Genomic DNA, 26,880 nt, shown 5'->3' with positions numbered 1-26,880 from the left:
ATTCACCATGTAATTGAGTTTGGACTGGATGACTTAGTTGACTGCAATCCTACCCCCTGGGTTTTCAACTCTGAGACAGAAGATTGAAGTTCCAGGTTCTACTCTCTCAAGTCCTATCGGCTCTCTGCTGCCTTTCAGAAGCAATTGTCTTAGTAATTCATTCTTCCCATTCAGAGGTTCTTTGTGGAGACTACCGTGTATTCCAGGCTTGGCTTTCAGGATTTAAAGGAAAAGCCTTTCCTCATTCAACAAAATCAATTTTCACAAATTAAAAGCACTTGCTTTTAGGCTATGATTTTCCTAGGTACTTAAAAAAAAAAAAATGTACCTCTTTTAAAACACAAAACAATTTCTTCTTTGTGTCAGGGGTTTTCACTTTCCGTGGGGGAGGGCCACAAGATAATTAAGGGCTGAGAAAGCTGCTACGGGAATTAAAGACGCTGATTAAATTTACCAAAAATTTCATCTCCAATATTCTACACTTGTTCATTTTTTAAAAGTACATTAAGTTTATTAATTTTGTTAAAAACTTTTTGTTCTGTTTGGCTTAAAAAGTCATAACAGTCTTTAAGATTATCTAATTTAAAGTAATAGCTCCTTGAAAGCATCTGGGGGGAGACAAATAGGAATTTTTAGCATAAGAACTGTGAAAACAGACTACAAAATTCCTCAAATTAGGTCATCTGAAGCTTTAGAATATTAGTCATACAAATTTCATCGCTCAGAAAATTTATGAAAAAGAAAAGTGGCAAACTTTAAGCCTTTAGACATAATTACACAGACACATACATAAAGTTTATCCTCCCAAATGGCACCTGTTCAATCTTCCCGTAAATTCAGAAATTATTCATTAACCTGGTCCCTAAATCACTGGGACCTGAATGGTTAGTTAGATCAATTCACGTTATTACATTTAAGAAAGTGTAGAGATCATTGCAATAAAAAGGAATATATCTGAAAAAAACAGAGAAGTCATGTTCTACTCGACAAAGTTTAGTATCTGTAATAATGAAGCAGTAAGTGTTTTGCTTTACATTTTGCCACGGAGATAAATAAGGCTCAGATGTAATAGTGATGATTTATGTGTGCAAAGCAGCTAATTTTTATTTCCTATTACTAAGGCAATATTTCTAGGGCCCCCTTAGGAATGTCAAACCTCACATGAAAAGAAAATAAAAATTTCATCAGCAAATAAGTCACTTTATAGATTTTTGAAAGCTGATGAGGCAGGTTGTCTGACTGGTTTTTATTCTATGTTCTTTTATGTGACAAGCACTATTCTGACATTTTAAAATATTAAGCCAGAGGATGAAGACACAAACGGTTTTGCAATGTCTGTCTGTATCTCGCAGCCTTTCTCTAAAATGTGTATTTGTTTTGAGCATTGTAAATTCGTGGATAGTCTGTGAAGAAGCATTTATGTCCGTGGTCACAGGCAGAAATCAAAGAGTCCCTTCTATCTCTTTTCTCTGGAGCTCTTCCTGTCACCCGACAACAAAAGAAGGTCCTTGCCCTCCTCCCAGGAAACAGCCAGCAGTCTGCGAAAGACAGCAAGGTGTACAAAGAACCCTTTGATATAGGGCTTAAAGTATCCTAACGAATACAGCGAGAATCTGTACCGGGGCCCCGTATTTGCGACACAGACATGGGTGCTGGTCTCCAGGAAGAATCAGCATCTAGGAAACAAGAAAGGTGGAGGACGTGGTAAAAACAACATTGATTTCATTCACGAGTGACTAATGGCACCTTCCTTAGCACTAGTGGTACCTGGAAGACCACCTGTAGGAAGAAGCTGCCAAAGGATGCTCTCAGGAAGCAAGAGATATAGCAGAGAGGAGAAAAGTGGAGAAAAAAATAGCAGCAGGAAAAAGGAGCCCCAGTTCCTTTAAATCTCTCAATAGCTGAGAAGCATGTGCATACAATTTGGGAGTTTGGGATGCAGATAAGAAAGCAATAAGCAGATGTTGTGCGGACATGGGCTGGTGGAATGGAGGGGATTTAAGGAACCCTCAGGGACGTTTTAAAACAGCTGGAATGCATGAGTCTTGCCTACCTTCAGGGATCCAAAAAAAAAAAAAAAAAAGTGTCTTTGGGCAAAAGGTCAGAAATGAGGACAAAAGCTATGGAGTCAACATTGTTTCCTGATTTATGATGATTTAACTTGTTATTTAGGTGTGTTAAAGTCCAGTTTAGATGTTGGAGGGCAAACCACTATCCAGTCCAGTGCCATGGTATTCTGTCTAAAGCAAAATATCCATAGCATTCTTAATCCAGGACATTTGGGGCATCAGTAAAAGACTCTGTGTGTGTGTGTGTGTGTGTGTAGCTGAATTATACACAGGCGTTGGTAGAACATTATTTTTGATAGTATCTTATTTTGAATATTTGTATTTCAACAAAAGAAATGGTCAGCTTGGAGAAAGCAATAACCATCCTCAAAATTGTACTTCTAAATTACAGTGTCCTTTTGTTTTGTATCATTCATTAATTTATTCAACATATTTTTATTAAATATCTACTCTGCCCCAAGCAGTGTTTGGGCTTAGGGACGAGAGCAATAAAACAAAACAGAAATGTATTCTTGAAATCTATAAGGAGAGAAAAATATATATATACAATGGAAAGTAAGGCTAGTGCCTTAAGGGAAAAAAAAGTGTCGAAGAGTGAAAGCAGGATTAGGGGTTACCTGAGAGCAGTAAGTCATCAACAGAACATGACTGTGGCATTTCCTCTGATAGAGTGGCTTGGTAGCAAAACTTTGAAGGAATCAGGAGAAAGGTGCTAAGGATATCTGGGTGTGATGGCGGTTTTAATGTGGCAGCTTCACTCAGCTACCATTTCACATTATTCAAACACTCACCTAGGTCCTACTGAGAAGTCATTTTGCACGTGCAATTAAAGTCTGTAGTCAGTTGACTTTCAGAAGAAAGATTATTCCAGATGCCCTGGGTGGGCCCAACTTGCTCAGTTGGAAGGCCTTAAAAGCAGGGCTGAGACTTTCCAGAAAGAAGAAATTCTGCTTGGGAGAAGAAATTGTCAGCCCACACCTGCAGAATTCCATCCTGCTTGTAATTGTCCTTTCCTGACCGCCTCGCTTAGGAAGCTGAGACATGCTTAGCCAGCCCCACAAATGTGCCAATTCCTTTTAACAAAGATCTTTCTATCCAACTTGTTGTACTTCTTGTTGAACCCTGACTGACCCAGGCAGAGGAAGCAGCAGGCCCCAAAGGAAGAAGATGTTTGGCAGGTTTAGAAGACATCAAGCAGCTAACATGGCTTCAGCACAAGAAGCGGGAGGGGAAGGCAGAAGAAATCACTTAGCTTTGGATGCACAATGTTTAGATGCTTATTAGATACCAAAGTAGAGACATCAAACAGGTATTCGGGTATATCAGTCTGGAGTTTGGGGATAATGTCTGGATTAAAGGTGTATATTTGAGATGAGTATATTTGAGCCATGAGTATAGGTATAAATCAAGTAAATGAGATTGGATGAGCTTCAGGGCACCCAATGCCCAGAGTTCAGTGGAAGACTAAGAAGGAGACCGAGGAGAGAGGCAGGAGCCAAGACCAAGGAAAAGGGAGCAACCAACTGTCTTGGGGGGGGGGGGGAGATTGATCCTGCCAACTGATTTCCTGAGGAGCAGGAGGGAAGTCACTGCTGACCCCAGTAGGAACAGTTTTGGGTAGTGTTGGGGTAGAAACCTGGTGACCTGGATTTGAGGGAGTGGAAGAAGGGAAGTGGAACCAGCAAGGACAAACAACGGTTTTCTTTTTCTAGTCGGTGAACATCACTTAAGAAGTAATCCAAGTAGCTGGCAGACCAGGAGAAATGCAAGATTCTGAGAGTTGAATCTGGATTATGTGTCATCCTCCTATCCTAAATTTTGGACACATTTACATCCGTTATTGGACAGCTTGTCAGAGACTTTTTTTTTTTTAATTTTTAAAATGATTTCAATCAAAGTGTAATTGACATATAACACTGTATTAGTTTTAGGGGTGCAATATAATGATTTGAAATATGTATATATTGCAAAATAATTACTAGTTAACATCCATCACCACCCAATTATGAAAGTTTTTTCTTGTAATTAAAACTCTTGAGATCTACTATCTTAGAAACTTTCAGATATATAACCCAGTATCATTTACAACAGCCACCATGGTCCATGTTATATCCCCAAGACTTATGACTCTCATGCCTGAAAGTTTGCATCTTTTCACCTTTCACCATTTCCCTCTCACCCCTTCCTTCACCAGTGGCAACTATCAACCTGTTCTCTGTATCTATAAGTTCAGGTTTTTTTTTTTTTTTTTAATTAGAGTCCACAGATAAGTGAGATCATACAGTATTTGTCTCTATCTGACTTATTTCACTTAGCAGAGTCCCCTTGTGGTGCATCCATGTTGTCACAAATGGCAGGATTTTTTTTTTATAACTGAATAATATTCCATTATACACACAGACACACACCCCCGCCCATATTTTCTTTATCTATTCGTCTATCCATGGGCACTGAGGTTGTTTCCATGTCTTGGCTGTTATAAATAATGCTATATTATAGGGAGACATACCTTTTCAAGATAGTGATTGCATTTTTTTTTAATTTTTTATTTTTTATAAACATATATTTTTATCCCCAGGGGTACAGGTCTGTGAATCACCAGGTTTACACACTTCACAGCACTCACCAAAGCACATACCCTCCCCCTGGTGATGCAACATGGGGTCTTAAGTGGGTAGGAGAAGAATCAATGAAGCATTTTTTTTTTTGAGAAAATGCCCAGAATTGAGTTTGTTGGTTCTATTTTTAATTTTTTTAAGGACATCCACAGTGTTGTTTATATTGGCTGTAAGCAACTTATATTCCCACCAACAGTGCACAAAGGTTCTCTTTTCCCCACATCCTGACCAACATTTGTTATTTCTTGTCATACCTGAAAACACCCAGTCTAACAGGTATGAGGTGATAGCTCACAGTGGTTTTGTTAGCATTTCCCTGATGATTGGTGATACTGCATACCTTTTCATGTCTTCTTTGGAAAAATGTTTATTCAGATCCTCTGCCATTTTTAAATTGGACTGTTTGTTCTTTTCTATTGAGTTGTAAGAGTTCACTATGTTTTTGGATCTTGACCCCTTATCAGAGGCATGATTTGCAAATGTTTTCTCTCACTTGGTAGGCTGCCTTTTCATTTTGTCAAGCGCTTCCTTTGCTATACAAAAGCTTTTTGTTTTGATATAGTCCCACTTGTTTATTTTGCTTTTGTTGCCACTGAAGGTAAAAGGAGATATTCGACAAGCAATTTATTCAATGCCACAACCTCAGATCATTTTAGGAATGAGGAAGAACACAAAAAATACATAAAAGTGAACATTAGATACTGTGACATTTTGCTATAACACTTGAATTATAGGACTATCTACTCAGATAGTAGATCTCAAGAGTTTTAATTACAAGGACAAGTGTAAAACATAGATTATAGGCTTTCAATATAATAAAAATGTGTTTCACATTAGCTTATGCTCAGAAGATAATATTTAAATGGGAATTAGATGGAGAATAAAATATTTTTTGCACTTTCATGATTGCCTAAAAGTTTTTTTACCTAGTTTCTATGCTGTGGAAAAGTTGGCTTGAAATGGGAAAAAAAAAAAAAAAGCAATGTTTATAATTTACTTCTTTGTTAAAATGTTTAAAGGCAGACTATTCTTCAGGAAATATAGCATGGTCTACCTGCCCCCACCCCCGCAGTTAGAATGAATTAAGGTTTCATTTTTCCCTAGGAAGTATCTCACACCCGTTTTTAATATTTGTTTCTGTGGAATAATTCCGTGCACTTGGTTCACTGATTTCTCCTTTTTAGGTCCGCCTAGTATAAAAGAGTTGAGCATAGCTATTAAACTCAGGTGGTCTAGCAATCTTTACCACTGTTGTAGTTGACCCTAGTGCGTGGGAGTAGATATGATGTGAAACAAAACACACCACTTTCTTTAAAGAAATCCCACAGACCACACAGTCCTACTTTTTTCCCTTCAGAGTTGCCTAATGAGGTGGATAAATGAATTTGGCTTCTTTAAAGAAAAAGATCTAACAACTTCCAACATAAACATAAATTGTTATTCTCCAAGGAAACCAGGTGGTGATAAATCTTTTTTTTTTTTTTTTTTTTTTTTTTTTTTGTGGTTTTGAAATCCAAGTAAAGACAGCTCGAACGAAAGTGCTGGACATTTGAATGGATTTCTCCCTCTAATGTACTGGGGCTTTATTTCCATTTCTGCGGTGAAATTGTGCCATTTGATTGAAAGCTATGGATGCACCGATAAATGATCTTGGATTCATTTGAGCGTGCATGCACAAAATATTCAGTGTTTTATTCTGAAATGTAGAATCCCTGCCCTTATAAAGGTCACAGTCTACATTGGAGGCAACTAAAACCACCCCACCAAAGACGATACACAGATTGCAAATAGCACGTGAAAAGATACTCCACATTATATGTCATTAGGGAAATGCAAATTCAAATACCAGGGAGATACCTCTATACACCTATTCAAATGATCAAAATTCAGAACACTGCCAAGACCAAATGCTGAGAAGGACATGGGGCAACAGAAATTCACTCACTATTGCTGAGAACACAAAATGGTACAGCTACTTTAAAAGGCAATTTGGGAGTTTCTTTAAAAACGAAACCTAGGGGCGCCTGGGTGGCTCAGTGGGTTAAGCCGCTGCCTTCGGCTCAGGTCATGATCTCGGGGTCCTGGAATCGAGTCCCGCATCGGGCTCTCTGCTCAGCAGGGAGCCTGCTTCCTCCTCTCTCTCTCTCTCTCTGCCTGCCTCTCTGCCTACTTGTGATCTGTCTGTCAAATAAATAAATAAAATCTTAAAAAAAAAAAAAAGAAGCTTTAAAAAAAAATAAAATAAAATAAAAACGAAACCTATTCCTACCGTATGATCCAGCATTTACACTTCTTGGTATTTGCCCAAAGGAGTTGAACACTTACGTCCACACAAAAACCTGCTCAAGGATATATATAGCAGTCTTACTCATAATCGCCAAAACTTGAAAACCACTAAGATGCCCTTCAGCAGCAGGATGGATGAGTAAACTGTGGTACGTCCAGAGACAGGATTATTATTCAGTGCTAAAAAGAAAGGAGCTATCAGGTCATGAAAAGACATGAGGCAACTTCAATGCACATTACCAATTGAATGAAGCCAATCCCAAAAGACAATATGCTATCGGATTATAACCATATAACATTCTGGAAAAGGCAAAGCTGTGAAGATAGTGAAAAAATCAGAAGTTTGCAGGGCTTAGAAGGGAGGGGTGTTAAATAGGCCGAGTAGAAAGGATACTAGAGCAATCAAGTTCCTCTGTGCGATTCTGTAATGGTGGACATGTGTCATTATACATTTGCTGAAGCCTATACAACGTAACCGCCCAGAGTGAACCATGAGGTAAACTATGGATTTTGTTACAAATGTCACAAGCTGATGGAGGACATTGATCATGGGAAAGAGGGTGCATATGCCCAGGCAGACTGTATCCTGGAGATCCCTGTACCTTCTCTTCGTTTTGCTATGAACCTCAAACTCTTCTAAGAAGTAAAGTCTATTTTTTAAAAAAGTAAAACTATTGCTCTTGTTGTCTTTTGTCTCAAACAGTTCTATCAGGGCTAAATGGGAGAAAGAAGAAATATGGAGGAAGCCAACTGCCACATGCGTGGTTCTTCTTCATGATGAGTGCTACAGAACAAGAACTGATAGAACATAAGGAATACCATGATCGGTGTCCCAAAAATACTTCCAGATATTTCCAGATCATTCAGAACAATGGAGAAACATTTAATTCATCTCAGAAGACACTAAGACAAATTATGATCAGTACCCTTTAAAAATAGAAAGTTTCTTTTTAGAAAATTATGAAAATAGTTTCTTTTTAGAAAATTATGAAAGCAACCAGAAAACATGGAAATTAGTGGCATAATACAAATGTTGCACAGAGACGGCCCCCATGAATCCCCTTCCCTTATATGGAGATAACATCAGTCAGTTAAACATTCCCAAAAAATGTGCTTGAGGCTTTAGTTTCATTAAAGCCTAGACTTTGTTGCCCCTCTAAGTAAAAGAGATTTTAGAGATCCTGGTGCCCTCATCTTTCATTCCTTTTGTCCTTTTTGTAGAAGAGAGAACTGAGCATGTCACATTACCCAAAGTTACCCAAAGAGAATGGCAGAATTAAAACTAGAAACCCAAATTGTTTGCCACTCAGCCCAAAACTCTTTCTGCCTAATTCTGATTCCCTTCAGTAAAATTTTTAAATTTTTTTCTAACTTATCTTTCCTGCAAGTCTCATCTCAAATATTTACCTCAATAAGGTATTACCAAAAAGTAATCAGACTTCACAGAAACATTATCCAAAAAGTAATTTACAGGCTTGCTATTTAGTACTGTGTAACCTTTAACTTTTAAAGACTATCATTCCAACCTTTAACAGGGTCTTATAAATATAAACCTGTCAGACTGAGCTCGTAATGTGCATCATATAGAAAAAAGACAATTATTGCCTATAGGCTACATCCAGAGAATGATGAGAAAAGAAAATTGGGCAGATTTGGCAAGTCTTGCTAAACACGATTTGACTAAAAACCATATGATGATCCAATTTCTGGAAGAAAACAATACATGTAGTGCTAGAAGGAGATGTATATAGGAAAATATGGAAACCAGAATTTTCTGAGGTGTCTAATTAATTCTTAAAAATCCCTGAGTGTGTTTTTACGTGTGTGCATTTCTCCATATCTCTTACAGAATGTTAGACAACTGGAATATTTAACAAATGGACATATTTAAGCTTTTCTTCAGAAAACCATTTAAAATTCACTGTAGTTAACATTCACACGCACTCTGGTTCACAACTTTTTACAGATGGTTCTTCTCTGGTCTTGGAAAAATTCTTGTAACTAGGTAGTTTTTTGATAATAATATTTGTGTCTTCATTTTCCAGATGGGGAATGCAATAGCCAGGGCTGACTTCTCCAAGATTACATGGCTAGAAAGTGGTAGAGTTGAAACAGGAACAAGTTTTACTTGCCAGATATCCTGCATTCTTCCCTTAATGATTATAGATTTTGTGTTGGTCCAGAAGCAAGAAGACCTAAATGATTCTAAAGTAGTGATCCTAAAATGTCTACATATATATGATTCCGTTAAGCTCCTTCATTTAGTTCCCAAGGGTTTGTAATTAAAGATGGTCCAATTAGACAAGCCTCAGGACCACAAAATGCAGATGAGCTGCTACAAAGTTTAAAACATGGTGAGGACTGTACAATCCTCACTGCCAGCAGCAAAACTAAAGGGACTTTTAAATATCTCTGTGGTTCTAAGTTTCAGAAACTTACTTTGCTCCCTTCTTTGGAACCCAGTCTAAGATGAAAACTTTTTTATTCAAAGACTTCCAGCTACAAAACTGAAACAGTTATTTGAACTCAGGCCCATATCTCTCATCCTTACACGTCACCTGAGGGTTAATGAAATGGTTCTGCCTCTGCATCTGTACTATGCTTTTGACACATGTCTAGAGAATTTCACAATGGCTCCGAACCCAGGACATCCAAACTTCAATCATTATCTTATTCCCAAAGATAGCCATCTCTTCGCCTGCCACTTACAGTTGTACTACTTAGAAAACAAAACTGAATATACATTGTAGAAATAAAAGTTAAACTGCTATTCCATACATCAGAGGGCTCTGACTTGTGGGCTATTCTATGAAATACCTCATGAAATCCCAATATTTTCAAGGTAAACAAGTAGGATTGGAGAATACAGCTTCTGAAATAAATCTATGTAAAGATGGAATTTGGATTCGCTGTGTCTTCGGGCAAACCATACTTCTAATTACTCCTGAGTGAGAAAGGACCAGAAAGGAACACTGGAGGACATTTTAAGGAGATAACCCAGTGCATGTCAGCTTAGCATGGGGAAACAGGAGGTAAGAGTGAAAAGGTTGTCAGAGTAACTTTTTCCTTGGATAAAGCATGGTCCAGTGAATATTAAGTCTTATTTTTAAATTATCAACTACTCTTGCTTTGGGGAAAAACCAGAAAGGTGTGAAAAGAAAAACAGGATGGTTTCCTCCCTCATGGACCAAAGAGTTGATATATAGGAAAGTACACCTGAATCTTACTCACTTCTTCAGCCCACGGCCTTCTGCCTCTGACCCAAAAGGGAAAAAGAGGGGGAAAAAAAAAAGTTTTCTTATCTTCTTAGAGCTGGAACCAAAATATTTAGCAGTCTATGTTAGTTTTACATAAACATTCTAAAGGGGCGATTTCTTGAGATTGTAATGAAGTAAGTCTCGACAGTTTGAAATAGTTCATCTCATAACATTTTTATAACAATTGGAACTCCTAGCATTAAGATTGCCAGAAGATACTTACCTTGGTTAAGATTAAGGAAAAGATAAACAAGCTTCTTATCTGACCTGATACCTTTGCTCCTCACTGAGCAAGTGAATTGGCAAAGATTATATAACCATAAAATTTTCTAAAACCAAACAAAGTAACCTAACCAACATAAACAATATTTTTCTTTATTCAGTATTACCAGTCCTTGTTCAACAATTCAAGTCATCTTTAACATCAAAAATCTGTTGACATCTTAAAACTTTATTAACCATTTCATCAGACTAGCTTGGTAAAGCACTTACTTCTCACTTTTCTTTCTTTCCTTCTATCATTCTTTCTTTCTCTCTCTCTCTCCTCTCTCTTTCTTTGCTTTGCTTTGCTTTTTTTGTGACAGATTTCTGTCAGGTTGAGGAAGTTCTGCTCCATAGTTTGTTGAGAGTTTTTATCGTAAATCAGTGTTGGGTTCTGTCAGATGTTTTTCTTATATATATTGACAAAATCACATGTTTTTTTTTTCTTTTTTAACTTAGTTGAAGTATAATTGATATACAAACATTGGATACATTGTCTACATCTCGAGAAGTTTGGATATATGCATATACTTATAATCCCATCACAACAACTGTGGTACTAAACATGTCCAGCAATCATATAATTTTATTTATTCAATATAATGAATTACTGTTACTTGATTTACAAATGATAAACCAATCTTGCATTCCTGCAATAAATTCTAGTTGCTTGTGGTGTATGATTCTTTTACATAATGTGGATTTGGTTTACTAACATTTGTAGAATATTTGCAACTGCGTTCATAAAAGATAGTGGTCTGATAGTTTTCTTCTCGTGTAATGTCTTTATCTTGTTTTAGCATTAGAGTAATACTGACCTCATAGCATGAATATTTCCCTTGCTTCTATTTTCTGCAACAGACTGTACAGAATTAGGATAATTTCTTCCTTAAATATTTGGTAGAATTCAACAGTGATATCATCTGGGCCTGGGAATATCTTTCTTGGGATGTTTTTAGTTATTGACTCAATTTCTTTAGAACTTTAAGTCTATTCAGTTGATCTATTTCTCCTTCTGTGAGTTTTGGTAGTCTGTGGCTTTCAATGGATAGGTAATTTCATCTAAGTTATCAGATTTGAGGACATTAAATTTTTCACTAGGTTACATATTTCTGTGGCCATTCCTTGAAGTCAGAATTCGATTCAGTCACTTTGGAGTAGCAAAATTGCTTTTTCTTTTCTTTCTTCCACAGGTTGACTCTAGTGGGTTTCTAGCTTTAAAGAATGAGTAATATGTAGGGGAAATCAACAGGTTTAATTAATTGCCAGAGGTGAATTACTTGACAGTGTGTCTTTTCAGAAAGGTTATACTCTGCTGAAAAGGATAATAGTGTAGGCAGCAGAAGTCACTTAGGCAAGTGACTATGGACACATAGCCATTTCCCTCTACCAGAATCTCTGTACAAGCTTAAGGTCCATTCTAAAGTTCTTGGAGTATTTTAAATTAAGGCTTCAGAATTAAAAGCCCATTGTGTGTAGAATATTTTATTATAGAAGAATAAAGTCTAGAATCATCTAGTCTAGACTTTGAATTGGTTTTGGGAAACATCAGTATGAACTCATGTTTAACTTAACATAAATGCATATGGGTACATATAGAAATATTTATAGAACTATGTATATACTTGGGTTAGTTTAGCCACATATATCTTCTTGCTTTGTCAGTTGAGGGAACCTATAATCAATGACACCCTAGTAACAAGAATAGTAACAAGAATATCTATCCTTGGAGTAATCCATATTCTAGAACTGGGGCAGAAAATATGCAATATAAGCCTGGAACATTTTTCAATGCCAGAGTGTTAAAATAATTATGGGAGTATGGCCAAGAAACACAGAAGCTAATTAAAAGAGACACCAATGGCAAAAGCTGGAACGATTTGAACAACAAAATTAAATAACACTGGACTATAACCCAAAGTCCATATTGATATAAATAAATGGTTGGAAAAAAATACATAAATGAGGGAGAATAGATAAATACGGTCTACAGGAGAGTTGTAAGTAATTGATACAGACATTTTCCTCTGAAGTCAGTGGAGCGTGGAGCATACTTCCTACTCCTTAAGAGTAGACCACGCTAGTGACTCCCTTCCAAACAGTACAGTGTGGAAGAGTGAATAGTAGTTAATGTCACAGTGGAAAAACTTGACAAAAAAAACCCACGATCTCAATCAGTCGATTAAGGTTCCCATCCACAGCTATAAGTCGTGTAAAGCACATGCACACGTGGTATGAGGTGAAAGGCACTTCCTGCCAGTGGTCTTCCTCCCCCAAACACTCAAGTCTACCTCTAAAAAAATCATCTGAAAAATTCTAATTGAGGGACCTTCTACACAATAGCTGACTGATGCTCCCAATAGGCAAAGTCACTAAAAACAAGACAATTTTGAGAAACTGTCCAAGCCAAGAGGGGCCTGAGAAGATATGACAACCCAATAGAATGTGGTATCCTGGATGGAATACTGGAGCAGAAAAGGGACATTAGGTAAAAATTAAGGAAATCTGATAAAGTATATTGACTTTAATTAATAACAATGTATCAGTATTCACTGATTGTAACAAATGTACCAAACTAATATTAGATGTTAATACTAGGGGAACCTGAGTGGGGCCTATGTGGAAATCCTTTCTACTATATGTTGTTTCTGTAAATCTACAACTGTTCTAAAATTAGAAGTGTGTATGTGTATGTATATATAGCATATAATATATAATAGATGTAAATGTTATATGTGTGTGTGTGTGTGTATATATATATATGTGTGTGTGTGTGTATGTATATGTATATGTATGTATCTCCCCTAGTGTATAAGATTTGGGAGCAACTGAACTTAATAACATGTAACACTATCTTACATTTTATTGTACTACATGCAAATTTCATATGATAATGCATGAACCCTCTATTGTGTATACCAGTATTTCTCTAGTACATAATACAGTGATTGGCATATATTAAATTCTTAAAACTATTCATTTGATAGATATAAATACAGACCTATATATGTGTGTGTATACATGTACCCATACACATATATCTTATAACATATTCATATAAATATATTTGTATCTGATTTTCTATATTAAATGTTTCTTCCATATAATATTAATTAAATCTAGTAGTATTTAAAATGTATTGACCTAAAGTTCCCCAATTCACCCATATCCAAATTTCAACTTAATTTATTTCACATAATTTTTTTGATTGCAAACAATACTTTGCTTTCCAATGTATAACACCTAAAAATGACTAATGAGTCACTCAAGGAGGGATTATTATGGTATTTATCATGGGATTTCTTTGAGTACTTTACCTGTTAATGACTGTAAATTCCTCTCTATTCCTACAGGTCTAATTCTAGTTGAATAATTTCATGTTAATTAAGAGATTTGTTTTGAACTACTTTGTCTATGTCTATGTCTACGTCTATGTCAATGGTGTAACCTTGAATCTTTATGCTCTTTTGATATGTATTAATGTCTGTAATGTGCTAGTTAATAAACACTACAACACTGCCATTTTATTTTGGTACCTATTTAGGAATGTTGTCTTTTGATTTATGACCACAGAAGCATTCCTGATAGGCACCCAAAGGGCTGGATACAACAAAGGTATAGGCAATCTTTTCCGAATCGGCGCCAGTGGTACCTTGATTCTGGGGAATGCATACCTCAGGAATTTAAAAAGTCTAAACTCCCTTTCTCTTCTGCTGACGGCATGCTTGGAACTTTGCCATTTTCTTTCCCTTATGCTGGGAGGTCTCCACCTCTGTCTCTCTTTCCCTATTTGCATTTTTGACAGAGGTCTGGACCTCTTCTACTGTGTTTGAGTCTTCCGTCGGTGGTGGAGCTAACAAGTTTGGGAGTCATCACTGAGCTGTTTTAGTTTTTAGGTCACAAAGTATTTAGTGTTTTATAAGATTCCCAAAGAGTGATTGTTCTCTACTTTTCTGTAGTATTCACTTACTAAATCAGTTGAAAGAATAACCACCACTTAGTACTGTCACCATATACCGTTATGGCTTCAATTTCATGTAAATAATCTCACTGCTTTTTAATTTTATGGTGTTTCTTGTTGGACAGAACTATGAAAAGAAACCAATTTCTGAACTGCTAGGGACAGTGTCTCTAATCCACTCACACCTGATACATGATATCTGAGACAGCCTGCTCCCAGACATGCTTAGCTATTTGATACTTACACATCTTTCATGACATCTGTCAACCCTCCGACCAGCTGCAACTTCCACACACTGTCAAATAAGAGAGAAAAATGTATACTGTGTCTTAACATGTGCCTTTTGGGGAAGACCACTTAACATTCACTCATTTATTAATAAGTTCAGTGGACATTCATCGAGTATCTGCTATACATAAGACATTATCATAAATGCTGTTGACAGACATGCAGAAAACAGAAATAGCATTTTGATCTATTTCATCCAAACCCTTACAACTCATTCTATTTTGTGTTCACGTATGCTAATTAAATAAGCAGGGATTAAGAACATTTTGTATACACATTATGCTAACAGCTACCATATGTTTTGCTAATCCCTGCAAACTTTCTCCTGACTTATTTGAATAATAATTAATCAGTGTACATTTTAGAACTACGGGGCTAAGGGGGAGAAGAGAACAAGAGATCCAACCTGAATCCGAGAGTTACACAAGTAAAGCAATTTCCCAGGCTGACTCTGGGCCGAAATCAACACCCAGTCTCAGGAGATAGGGCAGCCTTCAGCTGTAAGAGTGACAAGTGAATTTGCAGGTCATGTCAAATGGAAACACTAAGGAATGCAGGTGAATCATGAGTCCCAGTCCTGGGGCATGAGGCTGGTAGGAGCAAGACAGGAGATGCAAGCCAGGGCCTGTTATGTAGGCAATCAGATGATTTGCTTGGGTACCAGCAGAGGTTTCAAGAAGTGTCTGCCGACCAGATTTTACCTCCCAATAATCCCCATCATGATATCCTCTATCATGCCAAATAAAAAGAAAAACATATGTTCACAAAAACATTTATATCAATATTGGCAGCAGCTTTGTCATAATATCCAAAAACAAAAAGAGCCCTAATATCTTTCAACAAGAGAATATATAAACAAATTGTGACAGGTCTACACAATCAAATAGTGTTCTGCAATCAAAAGCCATGAACTACTAATACAGATGGCAACATTGGTGAATCACCAAAATATTGCAGGGTAAATGAAACTAAACTCAAAACGTACATTTCATATGGTTATCTTTAAATGAAGTCCCAGGATGGGCAAAACTAATCTCTGGTGGAAAAAGGTCAGAATAGCAGTTGCTTCTAGAAGACCTGGTGGCAGGATTGACTGCAAAGAGGCATGAGGAAACTTTCTAAAGCTCTGATAATGTTCTATACCTTGATTAGAGCTTTGGTTTGCAAAAATGTATGCACTTGTCAACACTCAGCAAATGTATACTTAAGATTGTACATGGTCTCGGGACACCTGGGTGGTTCAGTGGATTGGGCCGCTGCCTTCGGCTCAGGTCATGATCTCAGGTCCTGGGATCGAGCCCCACATCGAGCTCTCTGCTCAGGGGAAATCCTGCTTCCTCTTCTTTCTCTGCATGCTTCTCTGCCTACTTGTGATCTCTCTCTCTTTCTCTGTCAAATAAGTAAATAAAATCTTTAAAAAAAACAAAACAACAACAACAACAAAAGATTGTACATGGTCTTTTATATAAATTTTACATTATAAATGCTCACAAAATTCAGCTCTAATTAATAATTTGCATACCAGAGCATTTAAAGAAAAGTATACTCACACCTTCATGGATTTTAAGACATCTCAGTAAAATAGTATGACAAATATAATAAAATGATCAACAGTAGAAACTAGAAGTAGACGTAGATGTTTTCTACAAAATTCTTTCAACTTTGCAGTCTGTTCTTGAAATCTGTCATAACATGAGTTGGAAAAAGTGGTCTTTCAAAAAGAGTAAATGGTTGTGTTAATAGTCAAGTTTACTTTAATGTTTATATTTATTATTACATTTTGAAAATTTAATTATATAAAATTTTATTAGCTATCCTTCCAAAAAGATCTCTGATTGTTATTTTTTCATGACAAATGTCGTGAGACTCATAAAAAGAAAATGCTCGGTTTCTATCTTTCTCCAAAGTCAGACTCTTAGAGTGTGTTGCTCCATAAAAAGCCACAAGGTCCGCCACCCCACCCCACCCCCATTCTAAGCGTTCTAAGGCAGAGAGTCTCCTTATCCAACAATGCTGTCCACAGGCTACCCACCCCCGCCCCGTGTTTGGCTGCTTCTGGCAGTAAGAGAAATTTAAATCCCTATACTTTGAAACCTGGATGGCACTAATGACAGGAAAGACCAGTGAGGCATAGAAGCTGGGATACAGCAATTTTTATCAATCTCTTTTTTAAAATAAAAGGTGTGTTCTGAAAAGATGACTTTGTTGAATCAAGAATTTCAACTGTCGGCACCTGGGTGGCTCAGTCTGTTAAGTGTCTACCTTCTGCTCAAGTCATGATCCTGAAAGTCCCAAAATCAAGCCCTACCTTGGGATCCTCGCTTAACAGGAAAGCCTGCTTCCCCCTCTCCCTCTGCCCCTCCTTCTTGCTCATGATCTCTATCTCTCTATCTCCCTCTCTCCCTTTCTTTTTCTGTCTCTCTCTCAAATAAATACAATCTTTAAAAAAAAAAAAGAATTTCAACTGTTCTCATTTCAAACTAATTAATCCTAATTAATACCATTAATTACCAATACCTCTTATTCCTTCAAGAGGATTCCAATGAACAGCTTTCAACAAGTTATTTCACAGGTTTTGTTGATTAGTATTTCCTAAGTCGCTTTTATTGTCAAGTGTTTTATAGAAACAAGAAAAATTTTAGAAGGGAATCCAGAATGACTCAAATGTTTTGTAGTAGCACCCAAATAATCAAATAAAAACTCTCAAATCCATAAACAGTGACTTTCTTTATATACTGAAATTCAACCATAGTGTTTTTATTTTGCTCTGTTTTTTTTTTCTTTTTTAAACATCCAGAAATAAATAATATATTTTCTCATTACTGGTCAGATTACTTTTTCTGTATGATAGAATCATTTTGTTGGCAGGCTGATCTAAACATTTAGTGAGGAAAGGAAGTGTTAATATAGTTCAATATGTACAAATGTAAAATAATAAAATAACACAATAATTATTTTATCATCTCTAATATGGATTATATAATAAGCTATATCTATTTTATATTTGATTTCAATCTACTAGCCATACCTTGACATAATCCCTCATTCTTTTATCCAACAGAACTTTCACTGAGGATCTAACCCTGCCAAGCACTCTCTTGAGCTCTGCAATTAGAAATTTAACTTCCTACCCTCAGAAAGCTCATAGTCCTTTGCCACAAAGCACAAGTGCTATAATATAAATATGTGGAAAATACCTCGCAGCACATAAAACTGGTTCTTAACTAAGCCTGCGAGAGTTAGAAAACACCTGACAGACACAGTAACGTAAAGCCATGAAAACACTGTATAAATCAAGGTAAAATAATTCACTGCTCTTGACCCATGGGAGGCACACCATTAGCCTGGAGAGATGATGAGCCTAGAGATACAAAATAGAAAGAGATTAGGCAGGCCTTGTATAGCAAGCTAAGGAATTTTGGATCTACCCCATGAGAACAATAGGGAGACTAGGAAGAATTTTAAGCATGCAGGTGCTATAAGCAGAAGAGTTGTGGACCCTGACTGCCTAAAACCTAATAGCTATGGCCTCAACTCATTTCCCTTGAATGTTTGGGAGAAGCTCATTCCCAGAATGCTTGGGAAAGCATTCTGACCAGGCAGACATGTGTCCACCCAAAACCCAGAACTGCAGTCATTTAAGAGGGAAGAACATCAATGGAAAGCAGGAGACTCTGTTGCAATGATCATTGTGAAAAGCTGCCTTTCAGATCTATTGTCTTTCATACAGTAACGGACACGTAGTAAGCAATTAACATTGTAGCTTACATTTGTAATAATTATTATTATCACCACTTTATATGTGCATGAATCCAAAGGAAGACTTGTGTTATCCAGTGAGGCTCTAGGCTCAGAATAAATGGTCATGCAATGCTGACTTTAGAGTCCTGTCTGCAATTCTTAAATATGGGCTCTGGCCGCCACCAAGACTATGTCATACGCCAATTATGGCTCCTCTCTAGCAGATGCACTTTGTTTCTTTCTCTTCCTTCATGTAACCAACAAGCCCATGCTCTTATTTGTTAAATTGAGGTGGGAGGGAAACACTGAGGACAGTACCTATACAGTTCCCAGGATGGGAAAAGGGATGGCATAGCTATTCATAGTTGGGCTTTGTGCTCTGAGCTGCATTGTTGCAAACTTGGTGCAGGGAGGTAGGCAAGTTAACTAACAATCCCTCATCTATCAAAGAAATTATATTGTTAAATTTAAAGCCTAAGTGTTAAAACAAAATCCCTAAAGTGCAATGCATTAAAAAAGTTACAAGTTTATTTCTCTTATGAAACAGTCCAGAGTTCAATGACCAGGGAGATGATCTGCCCACCTTAACGCACAGTTTTTCTCTCCGGGTTCAAAGAGCCTGTCCCAGTTCTCCCCAAGGACAAGGATGTCCACACACACTTCTTTTTGAAGGGGTTGACCCAGAAGTCGCACGTATCACTTCCACTTGTATTGTATTAACCCAGTGGTGCAGTAAGGGAGGCTTGGAAAAGCATTCTGACCAGGCAGACACGTGTCCACCCAAAACCCAGAACTGCAGTAATAATTATTATTATTACCACTTTATATGTGCATGAATCCAAAGGAAGACTTGTGTTATCCAGTGAGGCTCTAGGCTCAGAATAAACTGTGTTGTCGGCTGAAAACCAGCTCTAGCATTAATAAGGATCCCTCCCTCCAAAAAAAAGTCTACTGAAATCCCTTTCTATAATGGAATGTTACTCAATTTATCTTGGGTGGCCTGATATTTTTTTTTTTTTTCTGTTTCAGTTCAAGGTTCCAAGAAGGGTTACATCACATTTCCAGATTCTCAGCAGGATAAAGTTTTGTTTCCATGACTAGCTCTAATGGGTTTTTTGAATAAAACAAGTGGATTATGTATACTTTGCAACAGATTTGCTAATTGCCTATGGGAATTATTTTTGATATTTACTTCCTAAAATCATTCCCTTAAAATGACTGAGGTCTTGTTTCATTAGATTCAAGATTCCATGCCAAGGGATTAGAAGAAAACATACACCAAAAAGTGAATAGAAGAGGATATAAACATAATTTTGAGAAAAAATTAAAACTAGAATTTCCACATGATGTATCGACTCCACTTCTGGGTATACACTCAAAGAATTAAAAACAGGAATTCAACAGATATTCCTACAGCCATGTTCACAACAGCATTATTCACAGCAGCCATAAGATGGAAACAACTTCAGTGTCCACTGACTGATGAATGAATAAACAAAATGCGGACTATACATGCAATGGAATATTACTCCATCTTCAAAAGGGAGGAAATTCTGAGACAAGCTACTACATGAGTAAACCTCAGGGACCTTGTGTTAAGCAAAATAAGCCCATCACATAAGGACAAATACCGTGTGATTCCACGTGAACAAGGTACCCAGAGTAATCAAGTCATAGACATAGAAAATAGAATGATGGGTACCAGGAGCTGGGGGTTGAGGGGAGAAGAGTCAGTGTTTAACGGGTACAGAGTTCTAGCTTGAAAAGGGGCAAACAGTTCTGAAAATGATGGTGATGTTTGCACAATAGTGTAAATGTACTTAATGTCACTGAATTGTACATTTCAAATCGTATCTTTCATGTTGTGCATATTTTACAACAATTTCTTAAAAATAAAACAAATAGGGGCTCCTGGGTGGCTCAGTGAGTTAAAGCCTCTGCCTTCAGCTCAGGTCATGATCCCAGAGTCCTGGGATAGAGTCCCGCATTGGGCTCTCTGCTCGGCAGAGAGCCTGCTTCCCTCTCTCTCTCTACATGCCTCTCTGCCTACTTGTGATCTCTGTCAAATAAAATAAAAAATTAAAAATAAAATAAAAAATAAAACAAATAATTGTGACAAGAATATATGTTTTAACTGCACTTCTCCCATATACTCTGTCACCCTGCTGGCCCTATTACTAGTCATTAAGGATCAACAGTGAGCCAGAGGCAATGGCATGTTAGTGTAGATATATGTGTACAATAGGAAATGTTAACTAATGTTTCTCAGTTAATTAAGAGAGCTTACAGTATGTTCGTGAATGATTTCCTAAGAAACAAAAATAATAATACTGTTTTCCTTCTGAATGAATAGTACCTTTTTGTTAATGTAGGGATTCATTCCTTTGTTCGTTTTTTTAATTCATCTCCTTGATATGTATCCGCAGTAGGCTACTACTCATTACCCCTTTCCTTTTCCATATCCTCTTTGTATTGTAATACGAGATTATTGAATCTGGTGGCTGGCAGAGAGAAGTTAAAGCAGAGAAATGAGCGTCAGAGTTCACCCCTGTGGGTGGGAGCTTCTGGAAATATCTAGAAATGTCAGCTGTCCAATAGCATATACACATCTTTAGGAATTTCTGGTTTATAAACATTTAGAGATAAAATACCAGTCCTTTATTTGCAAAGAAACAACTCAGACTGGCTTCATGACTAAAAGCCTTTCATTGCTCACAGGAGAGCCCTGGCTTCAGACCTGACTGGACTCAGGGAAAGTAGTGCTCTTCCTATGTCCTTGTCTTTGGTCTTGTGTTTGTGTGTGCAGAAGCTGGTCTCATGTCGCCTGCTGTCAGCTACTCTACTCCTCACATATGCTGCGGCACTTTTGTTCTCTTCAGTTTCAGAACACTGGAAGCATGTTCCTGCCTCGGGGCTGTGCGTTCACCACTTTCCTCCGTGAGCCCTCTTCCCTCAGGCATCCATGTGGTTCACCCCCTTGTTTCATTCAAGCCAAAGTTTGCCTTTTGAGAGAAGTCTTCCCTAGTTACATTATTTGAAATAACACACAAAAAAATAACACACATATAAATATTGTGACCGACCCTATCTCCAGAGCTTAATAAACTTAATGAAATATTCATCTCCACAATTACATTATCCCTAAATCCCTAATTTCACTCAATCTCCCTTTTTTTCTCGACTAGAATATGACCAAGTCATTTTCTGATACACCCTTTCCTTCAGATACACCCTTTAGCTAAACTAAACATGGCTCTCAGTTCCCAAGCACAGCCAGCCAATCCCCCTTGCTCCAGGAAACCTGCACCTTCTCCTCCCTCTGCCTAGGATATTTTCCCATTTGCCCGCCTGGTGAATTCTTGTTTGCCATTTAAAACACAAGAACTCACATACCTCCCCTGCCTCACCGCTCCAGTGTGAAAACATCCATACCTGATGGCAAACCTCTGCATGCATGCATGCATTCATTCATTCATTCATTCATTCATATGTTCATGAATTCATTTGTTTATTCATTCAACAAACACTCGTTGGCAAACCACTACGTGACAGGCATTCCTCCAGATACTAGGGCGATAGCTGTTATAAAGAGAGATTTCATTTTACTCTCAACAAAGTAAAATTCTATTGGGGGGAAAGAACAATAGAGAAGTTTACATAAATACTATGTCACATAGTGACATGAGCAATAAAAAACAAAAATAAATTTGAATGGGAGGAGAATGTTTTATGATCTGCGCTGTATGATGCATTTATCCTTAGCCCTGTGGCCAGCTAGAAACAGCATCATGTGAGACTGTGTTGATGTTAGGCCTCCATCAAGGGCGGTCTCTGATTTGTTCTTGTCCCCAGCACACAGCAGTGCACAGTGTATCATGGCGTCGGATAGACCAAGGGAGGGAGGGAGGCAGAATGGGTGGATGATACACTGCTAGTTTGATCTCTCCATGTAGAACGTGGCACGCAGAGATGATAATGACGAAAGTATTTTGGAATATGAGAAAAACTGCACTGATTTCACAATTATGACATTTGTGGGGGAGAACAAAGAGGTTAAAAATTACTGATATTGACAGGCTCCTTTTAAAAGGAGCATGAAATCAAAAAAGGGTGAAAATTCAGTGTAAGTTTAAAATTATGTGAGTAGAACAAGTCTCTGTTCCTGGAACCGAATCAGATTTTTTTTTTTTTTTTTTTTTTTTTTGTCAGTTGATTCACTGCTTTGCCACTCATTTACGTAGCTGGAATCTGGAAGTACCAGTTTCACACAGTATTAAAGCAGCCTTTATTTTTAAGTTGGACTGACTACTTTTTTAAGATTTTATTTTTTTAATCCATTGATTCCCTGCTATGAAAATAAGGATTAAAAAGCATTTTCTCAAGCTAATTATTTCTGCGTCTGATAAAAAATTTAAAAGGCATAAGTCTCCAAGAATGATAATATTGAAAATGTTTTAAATTTTAAATTTAAAGAGTAGAGGTAGATGTCCTACTCATTTTCCACGATTTCATATTCAACATATTCAGATGTATTCAGTAGCTCAGAATGATGGGAATGAAATAAGCCTTCATAATTTTTTAAGAGTGTACTATTTTCCGGAAGGATTGAAAAGTTCAAGGTTTTTATGCTGATGCCACCATTTCTCAAAACTTTTCCAAGATTTCTATAGAAAGGCAGGGAAGACAGCTCTTTGAAAAGATGGCTTTAAGAAATACTGTTTCATACCCAAAGAATTATGTGCGGGTGTGTGAGGGCCCAAGCAATGTGTGTCACAAGGAGAGTCCGTGTATGTGTGTACCTGTATGTATTTTCATGCTGAGAGCACAAAGATAACATAAACATTTGGGAATGTTCTTGAAAAAGCTTTACTCCCATGTGATAGAAATGGAGATTACACAGTATTTGCTGTTGACATATCAATCCTAATTATAGAGGCTCAATGTCTCAGGGCGATTCTTTCTTTAGACATGTGAAGACACTCCCATTGAAAGAAAGCCAGTGCTCAAGTGTGTTATGTATTAATGTTGAGGGCAGAAAAGAATAGGGTGGGAAGGCCTAGGCTCTGAAACTCCTCTCCTCTCTACTACAAAAGAATCCCTATTTATTGACCTTTTCAGCAATGTGCAAAAAGAATACCTTTTGTCTCAATTTCCGAGAATTGGAAGAAAAGTGCAATTCGGTTGCTGAGAATAACATGTTCTCCTATTCATCTGTCTAATAAATAATTTCCTCTATCTCATTTCTGTGTATACCAAGGGTAATTTTCTCGCAGGATGTCTCTGAATCTTAGAGTGTTCTATATCTTCAAAGATTAAGGACATAACTGTGCAAAATAAATAGAGTGGATAGCTAAAGCTCTGTGCCTGTCCGCCCCTCATGAAAAGCAAGACATATCTGAACAATCGTTTGTTTACATTAAGCTGACTTTTGATTCATAGAAGTATTTAGAGGATACTTTTGATATAATCATCAGTGTGGTTGCTTTTGACTGGTTTGACGATATGAAAATATAATTTGGGGTAAACCAAGGAGCAGCTCAATCTTATTTAATTGGTAAAATGGGGTTTAAAAATGTGCTTGCAGTAATATCCATTTGACATCGCAATCATCCGAACATCTATTTATCAAAAACCAGTAACAATTTTCATGACCTAACCAGACTAGGTCATCCCCAGAGCCACTCAAGAGTTAGTCATTATTACACTCAAAAAGAACAAAGCAAAATTGATGAACAGAAGGCAAATCTGGACATAGCTCAAGATACAGCTCAAATAACCTAGTTATTAACATAAGCTGAAGATCTGGGCTGCCAATAGTAGAAACACCTAAAGGTTTAGAATAATCTTTTAAGGCACTACCCTAAGCAACTGAAAAATGTCCTAGTATAATGCAAATTCATTTAACAGGAGTAATCATTTGTTTCTTGCAACACATTGATAATGTGCTTGGCTCTGTTCAATGCTCAGAAAGGACACAGCTTTTGGTTGGTAAAGAGTGTCCCTTTTCCATCCACAACAATTGTGACTCCTGGCTTGGCTTCTTTCTCTCAAAAATCTCTTTCCTTTTCCCCACACCAGTACATACCTGTCTCCTGATGACACATTAAAAAGGAAAAAATACTCAACCCCCACGATGCTTGATTTGATTCTTTTGGAGGCTAAAGCCTAAAGACTCTGGGTATTAAGCTACTACTTATAAAAGGTGAGCTTCAGGGGTGCCTGGGTGGCTCAGTGGGTTAAAGCCTCTGCCTTCGGCTCAGGTCATGATCCCAGGGTCCTGGAATCGAGCCCTGCATCAGGCTCTCTGTTCAGCAGGGAGCCTGCTTCCCTTCCTCTCTCTCTGCCTGCCTCTCTGCCTACCTGTGATCTCTGTCTGTCAAATAAATAAAAATAAAAGGTGAGCTTCAATGTATGGACATAGTAATATTTAAATCTGTGATCTCGTGTATTTTATCTATTTTTCAACAAAGACATACTGACCTTGTAAATGTACTAGGACCTGCAGATTTAAAACCAAATGATAAGTTCAAAACGTTACAAGTATTTTCATATGAATGACTGGAGAGAGGGGTTAGCTTGGAGAAGTAGAGATGGGCATTATCAGTTCATAAAGAGCCATGCATGCTAAGCCAAGGGATCACAAAACTTATCCCAATAGCTATAAAGAGCCATTGATGTCATACTAAGTGGTTACTACGGACAGAAAGATCATCACTGCAGTAATATGGAGGGGGCCCATATTAGAGACAAAGGAAAAAGACGGGAAGAGAAGGCAGCAATTCAGGGAATTAAAGGTTACAACTTGGCTTCAAACAATGAGAAGAGAAGCTGGGTAAAAAGGAAAGATGTAGAGATACTAAGGAGGTTGACTGTAAAAGACTTGGAAAATGAATAAATGCAGACTAAGTGCAAGTGAAGGATGAATCAGGAAAGAATTGAAGATGCCTTTCAAGTTTCTAGCTTGGGTAACAACCAGGGAAGAATAGAACTTAAAAAAAAAAAAAAAAAAAAAACCACAGCTTAGGGGACTCCTGGGTGGCTCCCTTGGTTAAGTGTCTGCCTTCCTTAGGCTCAGGTCATGACCCCAGGTCCTGGGATCAGGCCCATGTTGACCTCCATGCTCAGTGGGGAGTCTGTACCTCCCTCTCCCTCTGTCCTTTTCCCCCTTGCTCTCGCAAATAAATAAATGAAATATTTAAAAAAGAAAAAAAGCTTAATTGAGATACAATGCACATACCATATAATTCACCCTTTCAACATGTATAGTTCAGTGGAAGTTACGATGTTCACAGTTGTGCAACCATCACCACAATCCAATCTGGGACCCTCTCATTACTCCATAAAGAAACACCACACTCTTCAGGTGTCACTCTCAATGCTCCTCCGCATGTCCCCCAAGCCTACACAATCATTAATCTACTTTCAGTCTCTATAGACTGGATATCTACTTAGGACGTTTCATATAAATGGAATTATATAATACACAGTCTTTGGTGACCAGCCTCTTTCAAATAGCATAAAGCTTTTAAGGTTCATCTGTGTTGTAACATCCGTCAGTACGTTATTTCTTTTTATTAATGGAAAATACTTCATTATATTTCATTTCATTATATGCCACCCCGTATTGATCTCCATTTATCAGCTGATGGACCTTTCAGTTGTTTCCAGCTTTTGGTATTATGAATAAGGCTCCTGTGGACACCTAACATATAAGTTTTTGTGCAGACATGTGTTTTATTGTCTCTTGGGTATATACTTAGAAAGATTATTACTGCACCACATTATAACTTTATGTTTAACTCTTTGTAGAACTGCCAAACTGTTTTCTAAAATTATTGCATCATATTAAACTTCCACCTGCAGTGGTTGAGACGCCAATATCTCTACGTTATCACCAATACTGATCAATACTGATTATTCTCTGTCCTTTTTGTTGTCATAGCCATCCGAGTGCATATGAAGCAGTATCTCATCGCGATTTTGGTTTGCATTTTTCTGGCAGCTAATAACATTGAGCATCTTTTCATTGAGTTCTTTATATATTCTAGATATAATTCCATTATCAGATATTGACTTGCAAGATTTTTCTCCCATTCTGTGGGTTGTCTTTTCACTTTCTTGATGGTACGTTCTGAAGTGCCAAAAACTTCAATATTGATGACATTGTTTTGGCTTATACTTCAGATGTCATTATCTAAGATATAATTGCCTCCTCCAAGCTTACAAACATTTATACTTATGTTTTCTTCTAATAGTTTTATAGTTTCAGCTTTTACCGTTAAGTCTTTAGTCCATTTTTAGTTAATCTTTCTACATGGTATGAGGTAAGGAAGGGTCCAATGTCATTCTTTTGTAGATATGCAGTTCTCTTAACACCTTTTGTTGAAGAGACTATTTTT

Source organism: Mustela lutreola, chromosome 13 (genome assembly GCF_030435805.1).
Source record: "Mustela lutreola isolate mMusLut2 chromosome 13, mMusLut2.pri, whole genome shotgun sequence".
Taxonomy (NCBI): Eukaryota; Metazoa; Chordata; class Mammalia; order Carnivora; family Mustelidae; genus Mustela; species Mustela lutreola.
Note: the sequence above shows the minus strand (reverse complement) of the source record.